Source organism: Sceloporus occidentalis, unplaced genomic scaffold, assembly GCF_023333645.1.
Source record: "Sceloporus occidentalis isolate IW3139 unplaced genomic scaffold, rSceOcc1.0.p SCAF_21, whole genome shotgun sequence".
In the NCBI taxonomy this organism is placed as follows: Eukaryota; Metazoa; Chordata; class Lepidosauria; order Squamata; family Phrynosomatidae; genus Sceloporus; species Sceloporus occidentalis.
Genome location: NW_028317001.1, coordinates 90,144 through 110,329, shown reverse-complemented (window position 1 = coordinate 110,329; position 20,186 = coordinate 90,144). Strand labels below are relative to the sequence as shown.

The following is a 20,186-nucleotide window of genomic DNA, read 5'->3' as shown; positions in this document are numbered from 1 at the left end:
ATGACATTACTAAATTGAAATATGCCTAAGGCAGGGATTGCAAGAATCAACATTTAAACCATTACTAATTGCTTAAATGGCATGACTCCTGACCTTTGCAGGCTTACCTATGGACAAAGGTCACCATTGTTTTGTGTAACTTCTCCACAATGATACATTGTAGTGTGAATATATGCCATTGTAACATGTAATAAACATTGTATATTATACATCAACATGGGTTAAATTGTTTTCATTGTTATCTAATTGCTTTCTGGTTATCATTGCCATGGAGTCCTGCAAGCATGCAGTTGTTTAATAAAGTTAATACTTTGTTCCTGTAACATTTTCACCAACATTGTGATTTATTTCTAGTGCATAAAAAATGGTACAACAGTTGTCTCTACATTCCGCTCCTTTGGCTCTAAATGAAGTGTTCACAAAACCAAACATAAAACATCTAAATCCTACAGCACACAAACTCACACAATACTATAACACCTCTGCTATTACCTATGCACTACTAATTTTTAAGCTTAAATCCAAAAATTACTGACATGCAGTTACTGATCGTAATGTTAATAGTTAAATCATGGTGAAAAAGGTACAGGCTTCTTAATAACTCTAGGAGCCTGGGATTTTCTAGAAACTTCCAAGGCATTACTTGGCCCGGGGTTGATTGATTGATCTTGTGAACACTGTGATGTTTTGCTTTCTATTGGGCCTGCATCTAATTCATTCGTAGGAAGATGTTGTTCTTTGCTTTGTACATTTTCAGCAACCTTTCTCTTCACACGCCTAACAATCCTGACTGGCTTTGACTCTCTCTTTGCACACTCCTCCTTGTATGTATTGGTAAACTCCTTTAAAACACCAATTAACTCCTTGAAATTTGACCTCGTTTCCTCTAGATATAATTTTTTCCATTGCATTTCTTCCTTAAAATGCTCATTGCTGTTTTCCAGTAGACTCTCCATATTTTTCCTAGAGGTTTCCATCAATTCGCGCCCCAACAATTCATAATTCGATCGCTCCTTTTTCCGCCTAATTAAACAAAGCCTCTCCGCGGGGGTGAGTGATGCAATTTGCCTTGAAGAGTAAATTTCTGAAAATATAAAAAGTGAAATAATTTTTTTTAATTTTTAAAATTTTAATTAATAATTAAAAAATTTTAAAATTTAAATAATTTCAATGAAATTCAGTAAATTCAGTAATGAATATGATTATAATTACTTAACATGTGTTCTTGAAATATTCAAAAAAGTACTACTTATAATAATTATTGCAATCATGGAGTTTTGGACCTGGCGTTGGAGGAAGGGGATTGCAATGTCCTTTGAATAGGAAGTTGATTAGCATTTGAAATGCCAACCCTCCCTGTGTTGGGAGGAAACATAGCCATGTTCCTCTCTGTGTGACTTTCAATCCCTGCCTGGCTAGAAACAAAAGGGAAGGCACTGTGTTGTGAGGAAACATAGCCATGTTCCTCTCTGTCTAAATTTCATCCATCCATGCCTGAGAAGAAGGAAAAGTAAAAAAAGAGAGGCCATTACAAACACTGCTGCAAAGTCACATAGTCACAGCCTCTGCAGAATGTAGTATTTGGTCATGGAGTTCAGGCCCTAGAGTTGGGGGGTGGGCATAGCAATGTCCTTTGAATAGGAAGTTGATTAGGCGTTGAACAAGAGGTTCATTAGCATTTGAAATGCCAACCCTCCCATTACAAACACTGCTGCAAAGTCACATAGTCACAGCCTCTGCAGAATGTTTGTAATGAATGTGGCCTACTATAAACAGGAAGCATTGATCATGGTGTTGGGGAAGGAAACTGGCCATACATTGCAGCTGGGCCACTGAGACAAAATTAAATTTGGAGTTCAGGGGTTAGGAAAGATATGCAATGGACTAACCGCTCGGTTGAACAGGCTGAAGGTTCGGAAACTCAGGTTCATCTGGCTCCCCATCACCAGTAATGGGCTGTTCAAGGATGCACTCTCCTGTTGGCACAGTATCATCTTGCTCAGAGTCAATTACAGTCATGTCTTCGTCTCTTTCTTCCTGTACAGAAGTCAAGTTCAAAACAAAGTGTTCTTGAACAGCATCTGCAGAATGAAAAAAGGGTGGGTGGTACAGTAATTCATGAAATGGCTTTGCCACATAGATTAGGTTAAACATCTGGAAATGCGTACTCGCCAATAAAGAAAATGTTTAAATATTTTGCAATAATGTTACCTGGAGTGAATAGGTCCTCAGATGAAACATCAGGTGTTGAGCTAAGAACTTGCGTGTTGGGTGGCATTTCCGTAGGGTTGGTTTTTTTCTCAAACCTTAAAGCATTTCCCCCTGCTGCTCTTTTCGGTTCAATGTTAGCGTCTCCAGCAAAGACGTCCTGGAGTTCACGGAAAAATGGAAAATCAATAGCTCCCATTCCACTGGTCTTGGACATTTGAACAGATTTCTTATAACAACGTTTCAAGGCCTTCGCCTTCGTTCTACATTCCGAAGCAGAACGATTAAATCCATGTTTACGTAGTTGAGACGCAATTTTGTCATACACACAGATGTTCCTGTGGTTTTTGCTAAGTTGCATCTGCACTGTCTCTTCTCCCCAAATAGCAATCAAACATCTAGTCTCATCTACTTTCCAGCTAGCGCCCCTTCCTCCAATTTGTGTTCTGTCTTCCATAGCTAAACTAGTTTCAAGGAAGCCAAAATGAGGCTAGGACAAGCACAATTGTCTTCACCTCAACAGTGGCTTCAAAAATGGCTCTCGAAGTTGTAGGCGGAAATGGGGGAGGGTGCAAGGCAGCAAAGGTGCTAATTTCTCACCTTTGAAGCACTGCAGCAATGTGTCCCCATGGCAACAAGAAGTAGCCCTTTCCCGTCATTTGTTATGCCAGGCATGGACCAAGGATGCTGAAAAATGATACCCATCCCCCGCTTCCCACCGCTACTGCTTGCAACTCCCCCTAAAGGCTTGTCTTGAAATACCAGCAACAGAAAATTTCTTCCCCCAAACCAAACCGCTTGAATTGCTTCCTACCCCCCTTCAGGCTTCAGTTATAAATAGAATTGAACTGGCCAAGCAAATAATATGAAAACCCTCCACCTACTGCATAACTTTCCACCCTCTACCGTCTTCAGTAACAATAAAATAAAACATCATACAAAAAAAAGGTATCATGATTGATGGTTACTATTACTAGGTAGCACAGCGGAAATTTATGGCTACAGAAACAAATCACTATAATATTAGCACCACACAGCATAGGGAAGAAAAAGAAGCCGGCAAGCGCCTGTCGGAGAAGGGCCAGCTGCGCTCTGTTTGACAGATGCAACAGGCGCTTAGTTAACAGGGGATCCAGGCGCTTGAACGATTCAGGGAACGAGCGCCTCTGGCAAAAATAAAATATAAAAAAAATAAAACGAGTCCTTACCTTTCTTTGCAAGATCAAGGCTTGAGCAACGGACGAAGGGAAGATGGCGGCGGTCACGACGGATGGGGACAGAAAGGGCAACTCCCCCAGGGACAGCCCCCATCGCGGTCCGCTCCTCCCATCCATCTAACACGAATCCACGGCTGTCGTTCCTATTTAAATACTCCGGTTCCTAACTCGAATCAATGGAAAAATGTAGGTCGGACCGTAGTGTTTTTTTAACACGCGTTAAATGAGGAAGAATCGATTTAAATTTTTATCCCGCTCTACGATTCGATTTCTAATGGGGATGATTGCGGGTTGCTCTAGAACCGTTCTAGGTTTAAATCGGATCCTAATAGAAACGCCACTCCTTGGATTCGATTCAGAACGCGGGGTTTCACCTATACCTCCCTCTCTTGCTCCCTCCCCGCTCCTCTCTTGCAATCTCCCTGTAATTCTCTCTCTCTGTCTCTCTGTCTCTGTCTTCAATTTAAATTGAAGGTTATGGATTTCTGAGGGTGAGGGAAAAAAAATCTTTACTTAACCTTTCTGTAGTCTCCAAGGTAGACAGCTCTACGGAGCAGATGCGTCTCCATGCAAAGGAAGACTTGAATTATCGCCCTGTAAGCAGTCGACTTGCCCACTCCAAAAAATGTAGCAACTGGGGTTTTTTTTGGGTTTTTTTTTTGCACCACAAATTCTTTATTGAACATACATTGAGAATTACAATCCAGTTATTCGTCATTATATATCCTCACCAATCTTATATATCATATTATATACAGAAGAGCAAATAACGAAAGCTATATACAAGAAGAGTGTAATAATCCCCAACAGCAAAGGTGTAATATTTAATAAAAGAGAAAAACCCCTCCTTCCCCCTATCCCATCTATATTATTTTCGCTTGACAATTGTTTGAGCTTCTTCTCCAGAGAATTTCTTTACTTATAGCAGTCTCTATCATCTGCTTCTTCGCATTACCTGTCCTGTGTTTCAGTTTAAATATAAATTGTCTTTGTATATACATATAAGTATAATTATTCCCTATGGGCCAATGCATTAATTGCTTCTGTTGTACGTTTTAGTTGATCTGAGTTTAATCAATATGTGAACTTATCTTAGTTGAGATGTGAAATAATAGGTATAATATCTGATGTACCGGCTGTAAATCAGTAGATCCCTCAGAGAAAGGATATTCCTTAAAGAAATATTGAGACTACTACAAAATAATAGTGTGTGTATATATATATATATATATATATTTTCCCCATCCTTTCTAATTTATAAGAATTACTATACCTTATTGTGTTCTCATTTTCAGTTCTTAATTTCTGTATATTTTATAGCTCTTTACTTCATTAAGATGTCTGCGCTTATGACCAATATTTTTCACAGAAACCTTTAAAATTATTCCAATCGTTGTTTATTTTTTCCACTCCATTTCCTCTTATAATGTTTGTTAATCTATCCAGTTCCATCATTTCTGTAGCTTTTTTTCAACCAATCATCTATTGAGGGTGTTTCTTTATTTTTCCACATTTTTGCGTATACTATTCTTGCTGCAGCTATCAGATACAATAGGATCTTCAAATGTTTCCTTTCTTCTTTACTTTCCAAAATACTTAGTAAGAATAATTCTGGTTTAAATTGAATTTGTATACCGAGAATTTTCTGTATTGAATTATGTACTACCTTCCAATATTTATTTACTTTGGTACAAGTCCACCACATATGATATAATGATCCAATCCTTTTATTGCATTTCCAACAATTACCCTTCCCTTTTTTATTCATTTTTGCCAGTTTACTAGGTGACATGTACCAGCGATGTGTCATTTTAAATATATTTTCTTTTATATCCATTGAGGCGGTAAATTTAATATCATTACCCCAAAGCCTTTCCCAACTTCCCAAATTCAGAGAATGCCCTATATTTCTTGCCCATTTTATTGTAGATTCTTTTATAACCTCCTCCTGTAATTCTCTTTCTAAAAATAACGAATATAATTTAGATATTTTCGATTTATTTGGTTTGAAGATAATGTTATCTAATTCATTTTCCAAATTTGAGATTCCTTTATCTTTTAAGTCTATTTTTAACCTCTCTTTAAGTTGTCTATAAGGGAACCAAGAACACAAATAATTCTTTTCCCGTAGTTCTTCTACTGACCGCATCTCAGGTTCTTGGTCATTCCATTTTAGTAAATCTGAATATCTTAATGAGTTACCTTCCTTTGAAACTACCTCAATTTTCCATGCTTCTTGGGGTGATATCCAAATTGGGATCTTAGTGTAAAATTTGGCTTTGATTTTTTCCCATACTAACAATAATGATTTCCTAATAATATGGTTTTCAAATTGTTTATTTGTATTTATTCTATTATAAGCTAAATACCCGTGCCATCCAAATATTTTATTGAAACCTTCCAAATTCAACATTTTCTTATCTGTAAGAGAGATCCAATCTATGACCCATATAAAGGCACACGCAAAATAATATAATTTAAGATCTGGGACACCAAAACCACCTCTGTTTTTCGAATCTTTCATCACTTTCCATTTTATTCTTGGTTTCTTCCCTCCCCATATAAATTTTGAGAGTTCTGTTTCCCATGGTTTAAATATTCTATCATTTTGTATAATTGGGATATTTTGAAATAAAAAATTTAATTTGGGTAATACAGACATTTTAATTGCTGAGATTCTACCCATCAAAGATAAATTAAGAGTTTTCCACCTTTGAAGATCTTCCCTAATTCTTTTCCATGTTGATTCGTAATTGTTATCAAATAATTCTGAGTTCTTCCCTGATAATATTATTCCTAAATATTTTATCTTTTTATTATGTAAACATCCTATCTCCTTCTGTATTTTTTCTATTTCTATTTTGGACATATTTATTGACAACAAATTAGATTTTGTTTTATTTACCTTTAGCCCCGCGAACTTCCCAAATTCTTCCATCTCCATCATTATTTTTTGTATGCTTTCTCTAGGTTCTTCTACTGTTAAAGCCAAATCGTCCGCATACGCTCGTAATTTATATTCTATATTTTTTATCTTTGTTCCTCGAATTTCTTTGTTGTTACGAATTTTGTTAAGGAGTACTTCCATACATAAAATAAATAATAAAGGAGAAAGGGGACACCCCTGTCTTGTTCCTTTCATAATTTTACAATATTATGATAATTCCCCATTAATTATAATTTGGGCTGATTGCTTAAAATATATTGCCTTAATCCATTTTAAAAAAATGTGACCCACAGCTATAATTTCCAGTATTTTAAACATGAAATTCCAATTAATTGAGTTGAATGCTTTCTCGATATCCAGAAATAAAATTGCTGCTTTTGTGCTTGGGTTTTTTTCATAATATTCCACCAGATCTATCATTGTTCTTAAATTTTGTCTCATGTGCCTATTGGGTAAAAATCCGGTTTGGTCATCTTTTATACAATCCTGTAAAATTTTTCTTAATCGTTTTGCCAATATTGATGTAAAAAGTTTATAATCTAAATTCAACAAGGATATGGGCCTATAATTTTGAGGTTCCATCGGATCTTTATCTGGTTTAGGCAGTAAAGTTATGAAAGCATTTGACCAAGACTCCGGAATTCCATTATTCTTAACATCATTAAAAGTTATATAGATCAAATTAGATAGTTCTTCCTGTAATTTTTTATAATAGACTGCTGTAAATCCATCTGGTCCAGGAGCTTTCCCTTGTTTCATTTCCTTAATTCCTTCCAAAATCTCCATCATTGTAATATTAGAGTTTAACAATTCTTTCTGCTGGATAGTTAGAATGTTTAAACCGTGATTTTGTAAATAATTTTCACACTTTTTCTCCCAATTTTTATTACCTTCCTTCTCATGATATAATTTATTAAAGAAATTTATAAATATCTTTTGAATCCTCTTTGAATTTGTTACTATTTCTTTACCATCTTTCATTTTCAGGATCATTTTTTTTCCCGTTCCTTCCTCAGTTTATATGCTAGTAATTTCCCAGATTTATTTCCCCCTTCAAATTCTTTTTGTTTCAATCTTTGTAATTTTTTCCCAATTTGCTCTGTTATTACTTCTCCCAACTGGTTCCTCAGAAATTTGATTTGTTCTAAAATTTTACTGTTTGTAAGATCCTTGCTCAGTTCTATTTCTTTCATTCGGATTTGTTGATTAATAAATTCATATTTTTGTCTTTTTTCCTTATTCCATTCTGTGTTTTTCTGAATAAAAAACCCACGCATCACAGCCTTAGATGCTTCCCATACTATTTGGGTGTTTGTACCTTTATCTAGATTCTCTACACAGTAGTTTCTTAAATACTCCTTTGCTTGTGAGACTATTTTTTCGTTGCTTAATAGAAATTCATTAAGTCTCCAGGATCTTTTTTTCTTTTCCCTCTTAAGTTTCAATGTTATTGGGTTATGATCCGAAAGTTTTTTTGCCCTTATCTCTGTTTCTAGTACATCACTCATTACTCCTGTTGATACCAAAAAAAAGTCTATTCTAGAGTTGGATTTATGCACTTCTGAAAAATATGTATATTCCCTTGATGTTCCATTCAATAGTCTCCATGGGTCAATTAAAGTCAATAGTTCAGACATCTTAAAGAAGGAGAGAGGTAGTTTGCCCTGATTTTTTTTTATTGATTTCTTTTGGATTGATTCCCTGTCCACAGATGGGTTTATTACCCCGTTCCAATCCCCAAAGCATATATAATTTTCATATTCCAATTGAGTTAATTTATTTGTAAGTTCCTTGTAAAAGTTAGCTTTATTTTCAAGAGGTCCATACACATTCAATAAGAAAATACATTTCCCGTCTATTTGAATTTCAGCCCCTACATATCTTCCTCCCTCATCATTAATAATTTCTTTAGCTTGAATCTGATTGGAAATATAAATCGCTACACCACTTTTTTTTTTTACTTTGAGCTGAAGCAAACAATTGGCCTAATTTATGATTGGTCAAATATTTCACATCTTTTTTTCTAATATGTGTTTCCTGAATACCACAAATTTGCACTTTCTCTTTTTCTAGTATATGGAAAATCTGCCTTCTTTTATGAGGTGAGTTTAGTCCGCATACATTCCAGGATAATAGTGTGGTCATAGTTATTTAACCTATATACAATTCTTCAGCGTACGAGCCGATTGATGATTCCCAAAATTTGTTCACTCCAATTTGTTCCAGATCCTCTTCAACAGAGACATTCAACCCTCCTGCTGCACCACTCTGATTTTCCCCCTCCTCTTCATCCACATCATCTGTGTTCATCTTGTCTTCTGTCACGTCCATTTTGTTTTCTTCACCCTGTTTGTTTACGTTATTCTTTGGATTTTTTTGTTCCTTTCTCCGGCCTTTCTCCTCCTCTTCTTCATGCCTCTTCATATTGTCAAACAATTTCTTTGCTTTTTCTACTGAGTCTATCTTAAATGTTTTTTCATTCCATGTAACAGTCATACCTTCCGTTGAGTCCCATCGAAATCTTATATTCTTTGCTTGCAAATAACGCACCAGAAATTGATAATCTTTTCTCCTCCTAAGGACAATAACCGGGACATCTTTAAATATTTTTATCTCCGAGTCATTTATCTTTAATTGTTTCCCGTAGCTCGCCTCCATAATTCTTTCACACATTCTTTCACGAGTCATATAAACCACAATGTCTCTGGGTAGATGTTTTTTCCTTGCAATAGCCGAGTTCACACGAAATATTTTGTCCGTCTCTAGATCTATCACTTCCAACGGGATGCCCGTTAATTCTGTCAGGAATTGTATCACGATCTCGTAAATATCCTCGTTGGCATTTTCTTCCAGTCCTCTGATTTTAAGGCATTTTTTCCTGGCTTTAGATTCCCTCTTTAAATCTTCCTCTCCATCATTTTTCTGTATCATCTCTATTATTTTGGTTCTTCTTTCTAGATCTTCAGTTCTATTTTCTAGCGTCCCAATCTTACTGTGAGCTTCTTTCAAATCGTCTCTCAGTGTTTGTATTGTTGATTTTAGTTCATCAATCTCTCTTTTGAAATCTTTTCTAATATCTTCTCTAGATCTTACTAATTCTTGTTTGAAATTCTTCTCCATTCTTTCAATTGCTTCTAAAATTTTAGAGTTAGAGTCTGATGTTTTCATTTCCAAAGATGGTCTTCTGTTCATAGTCTGACTTGTTATTTGTAACCTCTGAGCTGCATTCCTAGTTACTATCGACATTTTAGTTCTATTAACTACTTTTTTTTTTTAAATAGCAAAACCGTCAATTGGAAGGAGAAAGATATTAATGCTGATTATACGATCAATATTACTTCAACTTTAACTGTTTCCAAACCTTCTTGTCATTAATTCTTTTTCTTTGCACCTTATCTTGTTCCTTATACCTATTGTCAAAGTAAGATGTTAACACTGTATAGTTCTATGAGGATAGTCTAAAGAAAACCTGTATTTTCCACTCTGAAGAAGAAAAGAAAAAAAGAAAAAAAAGAAAAAAGAAAAGAAAGGAAAAAAAAGGAGGGAGGGAGGAAAAAGAAGAAAGAAAAGAGAAAAAAAGATGTAGGGGAGGAGAAAGGAGAGGGAAAGGAAAGAAAAAAAAGAGAGAAGAGAAGAAAAAAGATATATGTATTGAAAAAAAGGAAGTAGAGGAAAAGAGAGAGAGAGCAAAAAAAAAAGTAATAGGGGAGGAGAAAGGAAAAAGAAAAGAAAGGGAAAAAAAGAAAAGAAAAAGAGAGAAAGGGAAAAGAGAAAAAAGATATAAGTAAAAAAAAAACACAAGAAATAAAAAAAAAAAAAAAGGAAGTGGAGGAAAAGAGAGAGGGAGAAAAAAAAAAAAAACCCCAGGAGGGGAATTTCAGGCCAGGTGTCTAATTAGAATGACGCAATCTTCCAGTACACCAATTTGGCCAGCTGTTACCAATAAACTTCACAAGGTTAACACTCCCAGAAAGCTCCCATATATCTAGCTAGATAGCCTTTGCCTTACACAGTTTCTTTGCAATGAGATATCTTTGCTAATTAAACCAAAAATTTACACAGTATCAAAACACCTACATCAATAGTTCAGCTGTCTTAAACCGGTAATTTGAATTGATACAAGCCCACTATACTCTTTTACTATTCCACTTAATGTAACTTAATGTAACTTAATGTAACTATTCCTCATAACATATTCTTGAAACAATGTGTATCGAACCAAGCCCCAGCTTGGAGAGGAAGAGAAGAAAAAAAAGAAAAGAAAAGAAAGACATTCAAAGAAATGGAAGCCACTTAGAAACAGCAATTGTGTTACTTATGTCAGTTGGTGATTGTTACATAGTTCTTATTCCACAGTATCAACGTAGACTCGTCCCCTGTCCTCAGATCCGACGAATTCTTTCTTGTACTGCTGCTCCTTCGATTATTGTTGTTTATGTTATATTGTTGTTTATATTGTTGTTATTATTTTTCCCTCTTTATTCAAAGGACAGGTTGCTTGTGGATATATATTTCAGCCAGTTCTCAGAGATGAAAAAAGGAGGAAGGTAGAAGGAGATAATAATATCCAGCAGTGTCAACAACAACCACAAAAAACCCACAAAAAAAGAAGGGAAAAAAAAAAACCTATTCTTAAGTTGGTTGTGAAATGTAGCTTTCAATCCTTTGAGTCCTAATCCTTTGAATCCCGACTAATTCTTATAAATCCAAGAAGAAATAAAAGTTCAGTTCTCCTAGTTTATCTTCTTTATTTATTTATTCTGTGCTTCTACTAAATTCAAGCCTAAATTCAGTCTTTAATATTCTTTAAAACTTAGCCCTTAAGTCTTTAGTCCGTTCTTGCTTTGTCCTCCAATTGATTCCAGCGCCGTTGGCTCTATAACCACCGGTTTTAAATTAAATTAAATTAATTCACATCCAATCTAACATAAATAGTACTCCTTCAAGTTCATGCTTTTAAAGGAGATAATCCTCTTAGATTAGCAGTTGCTTTACCAAACAGAGTTCTCATGCCTTAAGAGAATGTCCTTTAATTGTGATCAGCCGGCATGGCCCTTTGCCAGTCCTCCAAACAAAGGAGGATCACTGCCGCGGAGCCTATTTTAAAGACCCCGGCGGAAAAAAGAAGATCGGCAAAGACCAACACAGGTCCACAAAGATGAAAATAAAAGTGTTTGTCAAGCTTACTTTGATCTTCTTATAAAATTTACTCCAAAGTGTCCTCTAAAACCCGGCAAGGCAGGAATTTGCTCCGTTCTTGGAGCGCCAGCTGTGACTGCGGTCCGTCCGCGATCTCAAGCCGCTTCCCTCTCTCCAACAGCCACCACCTCGGGAATACAGACTTGTTTGCAGATCGTTGGGGACCCGTCTGTGCCCCGAGTAACGACGGGGGTTTTTGTAGGAACTTAGAGAGGTATCCTCCGTCCTACCCTTTCACAGCTGGTCCGGCTAGGATCCCGCTCACGGATCCCGCTCTGCTATTCTCGCCATCTTGGCCGGAAGTCCCAGCGTCTCTTGGCCGGAAGTCCCAGCGTCTCTTGGCCGGAAGTCCCAGCGTCTCTTGGCCGGAAGTCCCAGCGTCAGCAACTGTTGCATAAGAGCCTTTATGGGCCAGGTACATGACGGCCATGGCAATTTGCTTTTCCACAGGGACTGCCTTACGTAGCCTTGTGTCTCTCCGGGTAAGATGAGGACGCAGCTCCTTAACAAGAATATTAAAAATAGCGCGAGGCATTCTGAAAGTCCGTTTCCACATCTCATCAGACCAGACAGTTCTGGCATAAACATTCCAGTGAACATCAGATTTGGGGTAAATCCACCACCTTCTAGACATCGGCTGCATGCTCAATTGGGAATTTTGCGAGTAGAAACGAAGCATGCCATTAAGATCTTCAAGATCTGCAAGCATTTCTGCATCATGTTCACCATTTTCAAATATAGACATGACTATTTCGCGTTGCTCCAACAAGTTATGCATAAGCAAGCTAATCAGAGAAAACAAATTATGAAACTCGCCTAGAGGATCCATGGCTGTATGAAGGAGGAGAACTGCGGAGCGAAGGGGGAGGACTTGTAAGGCTCAAGAGCATGACGTAAAAGCCAAAGCGCAGCCTGATTGGTCCTTTCAAAAAACAGGCGCAAAACAGAAGGGGAAATGGTAACGGACGGACAAATGGGAACGACTGTAGGACTTACATCGAGTTATATTACTCCGGTTTAAAACTACGTCACTACTACGTCATTTGATTGACAACCACGAAACTGGTTTAAATCCTACATTATACACCGATTTATGTCTTAAATGGGGACGATCAGCAACATTAAAACTGGTTTATAGGGATGAATGGGAACGAAAAATACCCCGATTCGGAAAGCGGGGTAAATAGCGTGGTATTTTGAATCGGATTTAATACAATCGGTGTATTACATAGTGATTTAAAAGTTAAGTGGGAACACCCCCAAAGAAAGCACAAATCATTTCGTAAGAAAAGCTGTATTGAAGATCTGGGGGGAAAAGAAGTGTAGAATATGTCCAAAAATACCTTCATGGTGTTCGTCACATGAGGCTCTTTTTGGGAGGAAAGGTATCCAGAAAAGTCTATGGTTAAGATACAAGGATGTACTGAAAGAATCGCAAGGAAAACTAGAGATCAAACTTAAAGAATCTGGCCTAGATTTTTCAATGGTGTCTTTATCGTCGAATGAGGGAGAGGTTTAAAATAGATGTGAAATTAGAAGGAATACAAAATGAAAAGTGGGAATTGTGGAAGCCATGCTCCATGTTCATTCCATGCCTGATGAGAGTGTTGGAGAAGCATGCAGCTGTGTTTCTCTAGCCAGAAGCAAAAGGAAGGCATTCTCCTCTGAGGGCCACTGGGGAGGTCAGGAGGTTTCAGCAGATGATGCGCTCATTTCACATCTAGCGACAGGGACATAGCCAGGGTCCTCTCCAATTCCCATCCCCTGACCCCCCTCCACTCTCACAAGGCATGGAGTGTCAGGACCATGGTGAACAGGTCTGAGGAAATGACAGGCATGTGGCCACTAGGTGGAGCTGTTGTGGAAGTCATTGACAGCTCTAGTGGCAGCATTTAAACAGTGCATCATTGGAATGTTGATGCAACTGCCAACTGTCATTCTCAACTGTCACTGAGGAAGAGTCAGACAGTGTGAGCCTCAGAGTGGGTTGTTACTGGTGTGGATGGTGGATGGTGTCGATGTATATAGTGTTGTACACAGTGGAACTTCTTATATGAATAAAAGCCTGATCTGAGAGAAGATTACAGTGTCTCTGCTCATTGAGAAAGCGACAGGTGTTTCTTCAGCTCACAAGCTACTGACTAGAGTCAAGGTGGAGAATCTGGTGCCAGATGTTATGTGCTGCGCAACATAGCAACGTCAAAAGCGTTTAACATGGAGTATCTGTTGTGTAGGGGAGCTGCAGTGAATCTATGCTAGGTCCAGAGGGCTTTGTTTGGTGAAGAGGGAGGAAGGGGATACCCACCTCTGCATTGGCCCAAAGGCATATGTCACCTGCGTATCTCACTAGCAGCATGCTGTTCTCTGTGTCTTGACAAATCAAGCCTAACCCTAGTCTCTTTTCTCAGGAACTTCATCTCAGTCTCCTTCTACACAGCCTTGGGCCATATTTTGCTGAAAGAGACACAGGTGCAGGGCCACCAGGACAACCTAATGGCCAACACAGAGGCCAAGCAGAGGGAGTTGGGCTCCAAGAGAAAGAGGCTGTCGAAGTACAACAACTCTTTGGTGAGTTGACATCCTGACTATTAGTTTCCTTTGTGTCACTGCTGGGGCTGTTCATGAAAGCGAGCGGAGAACATATTGTTCCAATTTGGCAGAGAAAGTCCTGGTTAATCCTCTGTCACCCCACTTTTTCAGGGGCTTTCAAAAATGTCCCGGTTTCTCTCTCCTCCTCCCACTTTGCCCCTTCTCCTCAGCTGCCTTGGGTTACTGCAAAGTGACTTCCAAGGAGTTTGCACCCCATCAACTCAAAAATGGGGACAGGAGAGGAGATAAGTTGCCAGGGTCTTTCCTTGCCAGGAGGCTGAAGCAAAAGCAAACTGCTGTGCCCTTCCTAGCTTGTTTGATCTTCCTCCTAAACAACCTTGGCCATCCTCAGCACCTTCTGGTGTTGCTTGTCCACATGTGCCTTGCTTTTCCTGTCTGTGAAATGTTGGGGATATGGGAGACCATCTCTGGATCTAAATTGGGGGTGGCCCAGTGGCCTTCAAGTCCAGAATGCTCCCCAGAACTGTTTTTTAAAATGACCTTTGCCTCTGAAATGTGGCAAGAAATGGCTAAATGCACCATAATTCTTTTGTGGCTAAATGTACTCTATGTGTTGGGATAGTCAGTATCCTAATCCATCCTCAATATCCCAGCCATGGCCTAAATTATATTGTTTATTACATTGTATGTTATATTGAAAGGATTCAAGACAAATTGATCTGAAAGGCAGTAGCTTTTTGCTTGCTAACAGAATTTAAAGTTTATTTCTGAAGTGATGAAATAACATTTGGGAAGAACCATGTGCTTTCCTCCCCTTTTCTTTGTCACTCTCTGGATGAGGGCTATTTTCTATTTCAGGTGACCTTTGCCGATGTGGCAGTATATTTCTCCAAGGATGAATGGAATCTGTTGACGGCGAAACAGAAACTTTTGTACAATTCTGTAATGATGGACAATTATGAAAATGTGGCTTCTGTAGGTAAGGAACCTGAATCCATGGCTCTTTCTATAAAGACTGAGGGCCCTTTCATTATTATCATGTTGCTATGGTTCCACTAGAATTATAGAGTCATAGAGTTGGAATAGACCACAAGGGCCATCCAGTTCAACCCCATTCTGCCATGCAGGAATACACATTCAAATCACCCCCAAGAGATGGCCATCCAGTCTCTCTTTAAAGACCTCCAAAGAAGAGGACTCCACCAAACTCTAAGGGAATATATTCCAATGTCAAAGTGCTCTTACTGTCACAAAGTTCCTCCTAAGGTTTAGGTGGAACCTCTTTCCCTGTGCCTTGCATTCATTGCGGTGTCTCCTTTTCTCTGTTGCAGCAAAAAGCAAGCCTGCTCCTTGCGCAACAGGACACCCTTTCAAATGTTTAAACATGGAGATCATATCCACTCTTTATCTTCTTTTCTCCAGGCTAAACATAACCAGCTCTCTAAGCTGCTCCTCATAGAGCTTGATGGTTTCCAGACCCTTCACCACTTTGGTTGCACTCCTTTGGACATGCCCCAATTTGTCAACATCCTTTTCGAATTGTGGGGCCCAGAACTGGACACAGGATTATTCCAAATCAGCCTTGACCGAAGCAGAATAGAGTGGCACTATCACTTCCATTGTTCTAGAAACTATTCTTGTATAGAGGCAGCCTAGAATAACATTGGCCTTTTTAGCTGCCTCATCACACTGTTGGCCCATGTTCAACTTGCGGTCTACTAGGAGTCCTAGATCCCTTTCAAGCCTAGATTAATTGTGATAGCAACATCCTGTAGAATATTTGAATCTGTAGTTCAGTGAGGCACTATTTCTCTCCAGGCTCTAAGGTTCTAATAACCCCATCCTAAACTGCCAATGCTAGGTTTTTATGGGAAGAAGCTATGGAGATTAATGCTTTTCTCACCCAAATGGTACTCAGCACATCCCTGAGTAAGTTTCCTACCTCTTTTGGCCCCTCTTCCATCCTTTTAAGGCTCTGGAGAGTCTTCTTAGGGGAAAGCCCCCCTTGGGCCTGAAATGGCTCAGAGAGGGACCAACAGTGGCAAAATGGCCTCCATTTCCCCAAAGGGATGTTTTGGGATGTTGAGGGGAAAAATATTATTTCATCTCCCACTCCCCCACCCCGGCAATACAATGTGGGGTTGCCCCTGAGATCTCCTCCAAACCCCATCAGTAGTCCATACCTGCCTTATAGATGTTTTAAGGCTGTTTTAAGTCTGCTCCCTGGCATTTCACCCTCACCAAAATTGGAGTCCAGGTCCCAGCCCCCTTGCTCTGCCTTTGCCAATGAATTATTTGTATATTGATTATCCTGCCTTTCTCAACAAATGGGCCTAAAAGGGATGTCATACTGAGGAGGGAGCTGACTTGTTTTCAGCTGCTCCAGAGACTAGGAGCCGGAGCAGTGGATGCAAGCCGCAGGAAAAAGAGATTCCACCTCAACATTTGAAAAAACCTCTTGAGAGTAAGGGCTGTTCGACAGTGGAACACACTCCTTCCTCGGAGTGTAGTGGAGCCTCCTTCCTTGGAGGTCTTTAAACAGAGGCTGGATGGTCTGGGATGCTTCGATTGAGAGTTCCTGCATGGCAGGCGGTTGGACTGGATGGCCCTTGCGGTTTCTTCCAGCTCTATGACTCTATGCTCCCTTTTATGCATCACACTCTGTGGGTTTGTGTCTGTAACAGAGAGACGGAGGGAAAGTGAAAAATAGAAAGGCAGGGAAGAGAGGCTGAAAATGAGATGCTGAAGCAGTGCAGATGGGCAAGAGGGAAGGTTGGAGAGCGGAGGGAGAAAGGGAAGGGGATCTGGCAGATGGGAGCCAGGAGGGGAAGGCTGGAGCAAAGCCAGGATCTCCTAGCTCTGTGCGGAGAGGAAGGGACCTCTGGGAAGGGCCAGGAGAGGGGCCTTGGGGATTGGGAGGCAGCCACCAACCTGACAGATTTTAAGAACCGAACTGGTGAGAACCGGCCTTGTCCTTGTTTTCAAACATATTAAGGGGTCGCATTTAGAAATTATGAGCAATGTCTATGAAGAAAGAGCAACACAAAAATGCCTTTTTGTCTAATGTTTCTTTTCCAACCTGAGCTTGCTTAGCTCCATGGGTGATTCCAGAGGCCCTTTGTTACCCGAAATGCTGGAGTCTGGGGAGGACACTCCCAAGTGCTATGCATTCAGAGGAATTTCATACTTAGCTCAAAGGAGAGATTGGGGCAACAGTGGCCTCAGGACTCATCCCATTCCTGATCTCCCCCCCCCCCCCAGTGTTAGGGGGATCCCATCTATTCTCGAGCCCTATTTAAATGAATGGGGCTCCGCACAGGCGCGATTAACCCTTATGGGGCACATGGCCCCTTTTCCCAGTGTGGCTTTTAGTGTATGCTGAAATCCACGTAAGGCGTGCCCGCGTATGACGCAGGTGCACTGTACACGCATGCACACACATATAGGTGTTCACACAAACACACAGGAACTAGGTAACAAAGGTGGGAGTGGTGAATAGATGTTAGGATTTGCTAATGGTAATACATAACCTAGACGGAACTTGATTCCAATTGCTGAGGGTCCACAATGGGGAGAGAAGTCAGTAACTCCCATGGCAAGTGGAGCTGGCGAGTGTAGTGAGGCGTTTAGCAATGTAAACCAACAGAGTGTCTGTCTGCAACTGGACTGCAATATTTATACTGAAATGGTTGCTAGTGGGCAGAACCCGAGTTTTCTATAAGGTTTAAATCGTTTTAGAAAGTTTCCTGGGTGGGGAAAATATGGTCCAAAATCAAATTGAATGCAATGGGTGCTTGGTGCAAATACCTCAGACATAAGGGATTACCACACCGGTCCTCAGGTCCTTGTTGGCTCTGAATTCCAGTCCCGTTCACAAGCCAATGTACAGCGCAATGTGAGCACGATGCTCCCAGATGCAGCTCAACAATAACATAGCACAGTATGGAAACAACTTTCCAGATACAGGTATTGGCAATGCACTGGCCACATTTCACAATTAAAAACAAGTCACAGACAAAGTTGATTTCATCAGAATCTTTGGAGGTTCTCTATCTTGAATTGCAATATAATCAAAATATTTGCAAGCTCTCCTCTCTGACTTCCATCATGTTCACCATCTCTTCTATACACAACTCCAATCCAATCCTATCCACAGCAATCCACATGTGTTCTGTATTGTGTATTGGTTGTGATCCATCTCCTGGTGCCACACAGCATGAATCGTCCTCTACATTTGGCTTGCATCATGCCATGTGCTCAGACTCAGGACTCTCTGGCCGTCTCACAGGATATGATGCCACTTTTGAATCAAAATATTTTACACATGTTTAAAGGAATCTTTTTTCAACAGTCTGTATGACTATCTGCTTCAACTGATTACCTCAAGGTAGTTCCCCCACAATCTCTTCTTTGCCAGCTCCTGTGGATAAGGATATAATCGTTTCATGGATTTGGGGCATCTGCAACAGGGTCCTGCTCAGGTCACCCACCCCAACTTTATTAATTTAATATCAAATAGGGAGGTATGAACGTAGGGCTAAATCTTGGGCTAACACTTTCCTCTCTTAACTCTGATATTCAGTATTGTTTTCCTTCTTTACAGAAGAACTTGTCAGTCATGAGAGAGTCCACACATCAGAGAAGCCATACAACTGCCAGCATTGTGGGAAACATTTTGCATACAAGTCGATCCTTCTCATGCATTGGAGAGTCCACACCGGAGAGAAGCCATACAAATGCCAACACTGTGGGAAATGTTTTTGTTTGAAGTCAGTCCTAGTGGCACATCAGAGAGTCCATACAGGAGAGAAGCCATACAAATGCCAGCATTGTGGGAAATGTTTTTCTTGGCAGTCAAACCTACTGACACACCAGAGAATCCACACAGGAGAGAAGCCATACAAATGCCAGCATTGTGGGAAATGTTTTTGTTTGAAGTCAGTCCTAGTGAGACATCAGAGAATCCACACAGGAGAGAAGCCATACAAATGCCAGCATTGTGGGAAATGTTGTTATTTGAAGGGAGACTTAGTGAGACACCAGCGAATCCACACAGGAGAGAAGCCATACAAATGCCAGCATTGTGGGAAATGTTTTTCTCAGCAGTCCTACCTAGTGACACACAAAAGAATCCACACAGGAGAGAAGCCATACAAATGCCAGCATTGTGGGGAATGTTTTTATTGTAAGTCAAACCTATTGTCACACCAGAAAATCCACACAAGAGAGAAGCCACACAAATGCCAGCAGTGTGGGAAATGCTTTTCTTTGAAGGTAAACCTAGTGAGACACCAGCGAATCAACACAGGAGAGAAGCCATACAAATGCCAGCATTGTGAGAAATGTTTTTATTTGAAGGGAAACTTAGTGAGACACCAGAGAATCCACACAGGAGAGAAGCCATACAAATGCCAGCATTGTGGGAAATGTTTTTATTTGAAGGGAGACTTAGTGAGACATCAGAGAGTCCACACAGGAGAGAAGCCATACAAATGCCAGCATTGTGGAACATGTTTTTCTCGGCAGTCAAACCTACTGACACACCAGAGAGTCCACACAAGAGAGAAGCCATACAAATGCCAGCATTGTGGGAAATGTTTTTCTCAGCAGTCAAACCTACTGACACACCAGAGAATCCACACAGGAGAGAAGCCATACAAATGCCAGCAGTGTGGAACATGTTTTTCTTCAAAGAGAGACTTAGCAAGACACCAGAGAGTCCACACAGGAGAGAAGCCATACAAATGCCAGCATTGTGGGAACTGTTTTTATTGTAAGTCAAACCTATTGTCACACCAGCGAATCCACACAGGAGAGAAGCCATACAAATGCCAGCATTGTGGAAAATGCTTTTCTTGGAGGTCAGGCCTATCCAGTCACCAGAGAGGCAGCACAGGAGAGAAGCCACACAAACCCAAGAAGTGAATGAACATTATTTTTGTAAAGGTGGAATACAAAAATATTTTTTCCATCCAGCGGTGCTAAAAAGCCCATATGAATTTATTTGCACAGTTTCTCTGTCCATATGTCTGTTTATGTTTTAAAGTTATGTTTAGTAAAGTTTA

At 39.7% G+C, this 20,186-nt stretch overlaps 1 long non-coding RNA gene across 1 annotated transcript; it reads right to left on the bottom strand.

The window, feature by feature from the left end:
• Positions 1-274: 274 nt before the first annotated feature.
• Positions 275-2,679, bottom strand: LOC149301306 (uncharacterized). The gene is made up of 3 exons (XR_016272245.1): positions 2,212-2,679; positions 1,890-2,081; positions 275-1,084 (listed from the first exon to the last, which is right to left on the bottom strand). It is a non-coding gene; the product is annotated as an uncharacterized LOC149301306 (long non-coding RNA).
• Between the last annotated feature and the right edge of the window lie 17,507 nt (positions 2,680-20,186).